This window comes from Mauremys reevesii, linkage group 3, assembly GCF_016161935.1.
Source record: "Mauremys reevesii isolate NIE-2019 linkage group 3, ASM1616193v1, whole genome shotgun sequence".
Classification (NCBI taxonomy): domain Eukaryota; kingdom Metazoa; phylum Chordata; order Testudines; family Geoemydidae; genus Mauremys; species Mauremys reevesii.
Window position 1 is genome coordinate 110,044,975 of NC_052625.1, and position 8,389 is coordinate 110,053,363.

The following is an 8,389-nucleotide window of genomic DNA, read 5'->3' on the forward strand; positions in this document are numbered from 1 at the left end:
TAAATAGCTACCAGAATGGAGTAGGAGAGTCTACAGTTGGAAACTCATCTGCAGGGTATTACCATTTTCATTGCAGTTACACACAATATTATTGCTCTAAAGTGGCAGAGGAAGCTACAAGGCCAACTCCTGGCATGGTAATTGAATACATAATCATCTGGCTGAGAAGTGAAAGAGATATTAACTAACCAAGATTACCATGATAGACTATCAGTTCCTTATATCACACCATTGTAGAATAAATATTAATATAGGCAGTAGAATGGATTACCACCTTAACATTTCACCTATGGAGACCTACTGTAGGTTTAGGCAAAAACTGAAAATGAATTACCTAGAAAAAAAGTTATCCAGGTCACAGAACCACTATAGTTTTTAGCACAATTATTATTCTCTGCATTTGAGAGGACCAGAACTGGAATAGCAGGTTGGGTCTGAGGTGCACTGACTGAACTTGGCAAGGAAATTTGCATATAACCCACCTACACTATGCTTGGTTTTATGACGGCTCACTTTCATGAGCACGAAAATTACCTAAAACAAATGAAAACAGTCAGTTGATATACTACATTTAATGGAGCCAATGCTCCAGAGATGTAGTTGGCTCACAGTTCTCCCTTTATGCTCTTTTAAGTACGGTTATAAAAAAATTATTAAAACAAAATATTCCTTCGTAAGTCTGAAAAGCCCAAAAAAGGAGAAAATTCAAACTATCTTTAACTCACTTTGTTCTGTCTAGATATTGCAGAAATCTCCAAACCGTGCATGTAACCTTACACATGTGTACAACAATATCTGAGGCATAACAGACTGGGTTAAAGATAAAGATAGAGGGTCTGATCCTCAACTAGTATAAAGCTGAATAGCTCCACTGATTTTAACACAGCTATACTGATTTACACCAGCTGAGGATCTAGTGAAATCAAGTTTCCAGTTACATCCATACAAAGGCATTGATTTCAATAGAGTTATATGCATATAACCAGCAGAATTCTGTTCGAAGTTTCAAGCTTAACTCTGTATTTCTATTCTTTTGTTGTCTCAATCAGACCCTTACTGATATGTCGATGCAGATTTTTGTGGTTTAATTATAGATGTGTCAGTAGCAGAATACTTACTCTGCTTCAACCCAATTTAAAAAAAAGGCAGCAGTAATTCTTTACATTGCTGGCAATGTCAACGTAAGTAGGTCATCTCGGGTTAGCATCAGAGTGTAACACTATGAATATTACATTGTCAAATTAATTAAAAACATATTCACCTTCAAGTAAAAAAGTTGAGAGCTACCAAAGTATGAAATTACTCCTATCTGCAGGTATTTTGTGGGAGACAGTGTCTATGAAAGGTCTTTATAATGAACGGAGGAGACAAATTACAAAAATGTATACTCTGGCCACAGTATAAGGAAATCAAAACAGAGCTACAGCACTCTTCCATTGTTGTACAGATAAATTGCTCAAGAAGTGATGTTCAAGTAACACACAATCACCAATTAAACATTTTCCCATAAACTTACTCATTCTACTGTACTTCTAGCAACAGCTGCCCAGTATGAAATCACAAAGATTTTCCCCCTTTTTCTAAGGAGTACGAATATAAACGGAAAAAACTGCACTGACCTTGCTCAGCACAGCACTGAAAGCTCTTATGGGAATCATTTCTTGCCATACAACACTGTGACAAGTTTGAAAATGAAGTGCTTATACTTGGCATTTTGAGCCTGCCATTAGCAGTGGCCATTTTGCTGAAAAATGTGACAAGTGGTATATATAAACCTGTCAGCATGAACGCTCTGTGACGAGATTGTGCAGAAATGTCCAGTCTGTTTTAATACAGGATTAAGAAAAAACATAAAACGTTTAATATTGAAGCAAAAGGTAGAACATGTGCCCAGTACAGTTCTCAGGTTTTGAGTCTAATAGCTATTTTATACTGAGGCCACTCCTGTGGGTGTCCCAAGTAGGTTGTAATATTGCCAAAAAGAATTTGTAATATGGACTCAAAATGCAAATATTAAATAAACTTGCTTTCCAAATAAAATGAATTTTATACTCACCAGATATGTGCTCCTCACATTTGAGCTTTCACATTGTTATAGGTAAAATGGACCCAGGTTTCTTTAAGCACTCCTGATTTAATTTGATATTCAAACAGAAGTAGGGACTTGGCCAAAAATCTCTTGCACAAAAAAACCCAACAACCTATCTCTATATATTAATATCTAAAATGCCACCATTATAAAATACATGTAAATACAAGTAACAGTATTTTTAACTGCTGACTATAAAGTCTAATTAAACAGTCAGGTTCAGAGTTTAGGCACACAAAACTCCCACTGACTTCAAAAGGAAGAAAACACATACAAAGTTTAGTTTTAAAAACCAGTTTTATTTGATTTCAAAAAAGGGTAATAGTTTTGTCTTCAGCAGAACCATGTCCTGAAATCTCAGGGGTGATTAAAGGGCCATGCCAAAGCTGAATGGTTTCAAATATCAAACTATATTATTATGTCAGGGCTCGCAAGATCAATTAGCGCTTTTCAATGACAGGAAAGGTTACAGTTGGACTCACATTTATACAATATCTAAAACTAAAAAAGAAAAATGCCTATCATGAAACTGCTTTTAATATTACATTTTTCACATTTACTTACAAACTTTTGAAACAACAATCAAAATGTTAAACATTATCTTTAATTCACATGGTATCCGAGCTGCTTTTCTGTTGCCCAATTTTTAAACCATTTATTAATTTAAATAAACTGTTTCTGCAATCACAATAAACGTGTACTCTGAGATGGCCAGAAATCACAGGGAACATTAAACTACGCAGTAAAACCTAGGGTATCATCATAAGGCATTTTAGTACATGTGATGATGCTACTAAACCTGGTTTATTGCTAGGCTTTTATAAAGCTTTAAAAACACTTGACAACTATCTGCAAATCATTCACTTTTTCTGTCTGGGTTACATTCTTTTTGAAAATCCAAACTATATTATTATGAATGGAAAGGTGAGCTTGGCTCCATGTTCCAAACTGAAAACAAAATAACTACTATAAAACAAAAGAAAAATATAAGAATTGAAAAACAGCTGATCACAGGTCTGGATAAAAAAAAGTAAGTTTTATACTTTCTGTTATTAAATGTCCTACATAAACTTTCATGTCAACAAGCAACTGAATATACATTTCACTTCTAAGCCCAGTAAGAAATAATATGTGGAGATACAGGTATGTTAGAAATTAATTTGTTGGTACATTTGGTTCAAGCATTGTCTGCTGTAACAAAATACCTAATTATGGTCTCATACACAATTAGTTTAAGATTCTCTATATGGTGATAGTTCAGAAGAGATCAAAAAAATTAAAAACACATTTTGTGTATAGTTTAAGTTGTAAGCAAATTATTTTTAATAAAACCAAAGCATGATTGCTTTTGTAAGATTACAGACTTAAAAATGTCATATTTTGAAAGCACACTTTTCTATTTATTTCTTTCAGGAGTGATTTGAAATATTTACTACCAGACAGTACCTAATTTTAGGTTTTAAGTGCTTTAACAGCTCTATGAAATATGATCAGCAGCTGCAATGTAGAACTACGCTGAATAAACTATCCTTTATAAAAAGGGAGACTCGTTTTACCCAGAGTTCATAAAATCCTCACTTTCAAAACAGAAAAAGATAACACATAAATAATTAGTATTTGCTTTCTACAGCACTTGACAGGTATATTTTTTGCAGGGGGGGTGGGAAGGAGGGAGGAAATTCCTGGACTGAATTTCATATTAAACAGAAAAAAGTAGTTTACATTACCTGAAAAACAGAACGAATATTGTTCAATATAATCAACTCTTATCAAAAGTGCATAATTATTTTTGCCCATTTTCAACCGAATTCTGATACATAAAGTTATTTATTATAATACTGTAAAGTAAAACTAAGGTACACAAGGGCCAAACAACTTAACAGTAGCTTTCAAAGCTTGAATCAGAGGCTGAAAATATGCAATAGGACATTGTCTTTCTGTATTTCAAATGGTCATGCACAATACATTTTATGTAGTATGAGTAACACAGGAACTCAGTGATAGTGGGAACCTGATCTATAATTTTGTCCATGATCTCTCAGTCACTAATATCAGAATAAATTTCTATTGCAGAAGAATAGTAATAGAATAATAGTAATAAAATAGAAGAATAGTAATAGAAGAATAGTAATAAAATAGTCCTCTATTATATTATATATTCAACTGAATGTATAATAGTATAATTTAACAATCCAAAAGACACATTTTAACATTTATTTTTATAACTGTGCGCGTACCATTTGAACAAATAACTATTTGACATTTTCACCTTGTATTTTACTTTTAAGATACTACAATTAATTAAAAACAGTTGGTAATATGAATGCCAGCATTCAGGAAACAAAACAGGAAATATTTTTTTCTAAATTTGTTTGTTTTAGATCTAGCCCAGATAACATTAAACATTAAAATGTACTGGAAGAAGGGGGGAGGGGAAGGTGTCCATTTGTATTTCCACTTATTTGATATCATTTATAGTACAACATAAGTTTTAGGTATGTGAAGATCTACATTCTGCAGCATTGTATGGGTGCACTGCAGGGGGAAAAAGTGGAAAGACTACAGTGATTTTAAGATTTTGATTTACATGGTCACTAAGAAGTGATGAGTTGTGTTAAGAAAGCAAAGAAAAATGTTGAACATATTGTACAACAAAACACTATTAACTTGTATTTGGAAACTGAAATTATGCTATATCCAAATCTTTAATACATAAAAAGATATATATATAATATAGTGAAAGATCGCATCAAATTGAGAACAGAAATCAGATAAAAATGTTTCATTTATAACTGTATATGGTGAAAATATACTTCTCAGTAAATTTCAATGTAATTCTGAATTGTCTATTGCTTATGTTAAATATATTTTAATTAGTCTGCATATATTACTGCTTCTACTATTTTATACGTGCAAATCAGACCTTAAATTAAAATCTATATGGATTTCAATGCAAAACAATTTCATTATTTAAAATGTTTAAATTCGAATGACCTAAAATGCTCTCTGTTTTTTCAGATATTCCTACCTAAATCGGATCTATGTAATGCAAAATATCTATTACTAGACACACACACAAAAATGTATCTCCTTGTGCTTTCCTTTGAATCTTGCTCACAGGATTACGGAAAAAACAACAATGTATCTACTTGGTTTTTAATAGTAGTCAGTTTCATAAACGTAAATGAAACTTTAGATGCCAGTTACTGACTGGCAGCGACTCTATCCTGGGATCTCTTTCACTTCTGTTAAAAATGCTTAAGATTGGCTGTCACCTAACCCCCTACACTGCATGACACCGCAGTGGACACAAACATAAGCACTGCAAACAGTCGCCTTTGCTTCAAAATAAACAGTCAAGGCGACTTTGGGATTAATTGCCATACCCCGCTAATATTCCTCCCTATTGATTAAGTGGATGCTATGTGCCGCGCCAAAAAAGACAGAGGGTAGGAGAAACAAAACTTAACTACGAGTCCGTAATGTGAAATCTAACCTGCAGTTTTTCTTAGGTATCAGATTTTGGAAGCGTCCGTAATGACAGCCAGAGAGGCAAATTAATGGCCAACAGCCCATTGGGTTTAAACGCGGAGAATCCTGTTACCGCCTCAGATTAAGTACAAACACTGAGACTCTCCTCCACGTGGAAGTGCTTTCAAACCAAAACACAAGCCCCCGCATGCGGTGCTGATGCACCTAGGCGGAACAACTAGACCCTACTAGGTTAGGGCTACTATTCCTGTGTCTTCGTACAGTGGAGAGTTAGAGGGAACAGGAAGAAAGAAAACACGGTTGTGTCTGGCTTTAAACCATAAGAAAACCAATATTTCATTGATATATAAATATTCCCCTAGAGAAAGAAAATGGGAGAGAAACAAAAACAAGAGATCCCTGGGTCCCCACTCCCTCCGAAGACTGCGAAAGAGGCTGCAGAAATTAAGATATTTTCCTTATTTTATTGCCAGTGTGAAACGAGCCGGCCCCATAGCAGATATTTTCTAATGGCTGCAAACGGTAAACGTTCTTTATTAAGAAAGGAAAGTCGGTTTAAATACTGTCAGAGTCTGGGGGGCAGGAGGGAGTTTGGAAGTTGCATGCCATAGGATGTACAACTGAACAAAAGGGCATATTTTCTGGACCCGATTGAACCATCTGCGTTTTTACAGTGCTGAAAGCTAAGCATATTCTTACAAACGCTGCCATAAATTAAGGAAACTCCCCCCTTCCCCCCAAAGTTTGAAACTCATGCTGCATGTTCAGGTTGCTGGCAGGATTCGCTAGTCAAGTTACCACAACAAACCTCCAGAAAACTCGTTGCATTTCAGTCTCTGCCCACCTCTTCTGCATTTCCTGCCCTAGCAGCGATGACACACAAACTCGGCCGAGTATGTCTCACTGACTACTAAGCACAAAACTTCCTCAAGGAGGGGAGGACGTTCCTTGAACGAGAAAATAAAATCGCCTGCAAAGCGGCACTAAGGGGGTGACAAGAAAAGGCTGGTGAGTTTCCTTCTAGACACTCACGCCAGCATCACAGCTACAGAGCCCAGGGCTAGCGAACTGCATCGGAACGGGACAACACCCGCACGGCTCGCGGCTCAGCCAGCTCCGGGGAGAGCAGCTCAAAGGGTGGGGGCGACACGCGAGCCCCGCTCACCTGGAACGGGGCAGGAAAGCCCGGCCCAAGGCGCGAGGATCTCGCCCCCCGCACAGGGAGAGGGGGCTACTCGCTTGGGTCTGGACAAGCCCCGCTCTCGGTGCCCAGCAGGGCTCAGAGCCATCAGCCGCTGCTCCCAGCGAGCTCTGCCGCGTCTCACGGCAGCCGCTTCAAAAAGAAGCAAACAAGGCTCAGCCCTAACCCCGATTGGGCAGGCGGCCGGGCGCGCACACAGGGGGCGACGTGGGAAGGGGAGCGGAGCAGCGGGACTCACCTTCTGGTGCGGGGACACGCCGCTACCTTGCTGGTCGGGCTGCTCCCGGGTGGATTCTCGCCCCTTCTTCAAGGCGAGGTTCCCCTTTTGCGCTGCTCCTCCGGCAAAACAACAGGACATCCCCCTCCACGGCTCTTCCCCCCCCCCCTCTCCTTCGCCACACACCGCAACCGAGAGCAAACGGGACTGAGGGGGAGGAGGGGGGCTGGCAAGGGGGAAAGCAACCACTCTCCTCACTTTAGGGCGTGCAACTGGTTTCTCCCTCACACACACACACAGCGAGAAAACTACTTCACAAAGAGGAACCCCAGTGGGGTGCTGGCTTCCCAAAGCGGGAGGGGAGCACGCGATACAACCCCGCCCCGGGCGCTGCTTTGCACTTGTGCAGGGAGGTTGCAGGCGGCCGGGCCAAGGGTGCAGCAGCAGCAGCAGCACGGGGCCGGGGGGCTGAGCCTGTGACCGTGTTTACTGCAGCCCCGGGAGCTGCACGTTGCCATTGGTTGTTTTCTCGCGTGGGTATCCGGTGCGCTTACCGGGCAGGGTGCAAAGCGGGGCTTGCTCCTGCGCTTCCCACCCCCCTCTCGCCCCGGCGCGGCGCGCCCACGTGCTGCTGCCCCAGCAGCGCCCCCCGGGCGCTGGGTCGCACCCGGACCCCTCCGCCGCTCCTGCCGTCACCGCTGTCCCTGTGCCCGCCGGGCGAGAGGAGAGCACCCGTCTCCCAGGTGTCAAGGCTTAACCAAAACTCCCCCTCCCCCGCGGGACCTTGCCTCTTCCCCGCGGCTCAGGCCTGCAGCCCTCACTCTCCCATTAACTCCAGTGGCCGCTCGGCCTGAGCAAGGATTGCAAGGGTTAGCTACCGAGCCATTACGCACCTGGGGGCTGCATTTGTTCATATTTACAAACCCTCTCTCTTTCTCTCCCCCTCATGCCACATTTACTCGGGTTGAGTAGTGCCTTGCTCCCTGACATCAATGGCACCACTTACACGGGGCTAGGTAACTTGTGATCATCTGCCCCACAGTCAGCAAGCCCTTGCACTGCCCCAATTCAGTTATAGTCTCCCTACTACTCCACCCAGGCCATACACTATTTTAGGATGCAGCATAAGCTCCCTAAGTTACTGGGGGGGGGAGCCCCACGTTGCTGGGTGTGTTGGAGAAGCAGCCTCAACACACTCTCTCCTCTCCCCCTCCCCCAACTACCTGTGCAGCGCCTGCAGTCCCCTGTACACAGGAAGTAGTGGTAGAGTGCAAGACAATAAGGGAGCATCTTAAACATCCTCAACTCCTTTGCACAGCTGATGCACAGAACAGGTCACAATCCAGCCTCTGGTAAGATAATATACCGGTAAGGTAATATACCCAATACG

At 40.9% G+C, this 8,389-nt stretch overlaps 1 protein-coding gene across 16 annotated transcripts in view; it reads right to left on the bottom strand.

Annotated features, from left to right (window-relative positions):
* Positions 1–7,569, bottom strand: part of EYA4 (EYA transcriptional coactivator and phosphatase 4) — a 231,140-nt gene extending 223,571 nt beyond the window's left edge. For 15 of the 16 annotated variants that reach the window (XM_039531079.1, XM_039531077.1, XM_039531078.1 and 12 more), the window contains exon 1: positions 7,021–7,569. The gene's annotated coding sequence lies outside the window, so the exon portion shown is untranslated. Of the gene's footprint in view, positions 1–6,425; positions 6,466–7,020 lie in introns of those variants that run through there. The other variant, XM_039531062.1, reaches the window with a different exon arrangement.
* Between the last annotated feature and the right edge of the window lie 820 nt (positions 7,570–8,389).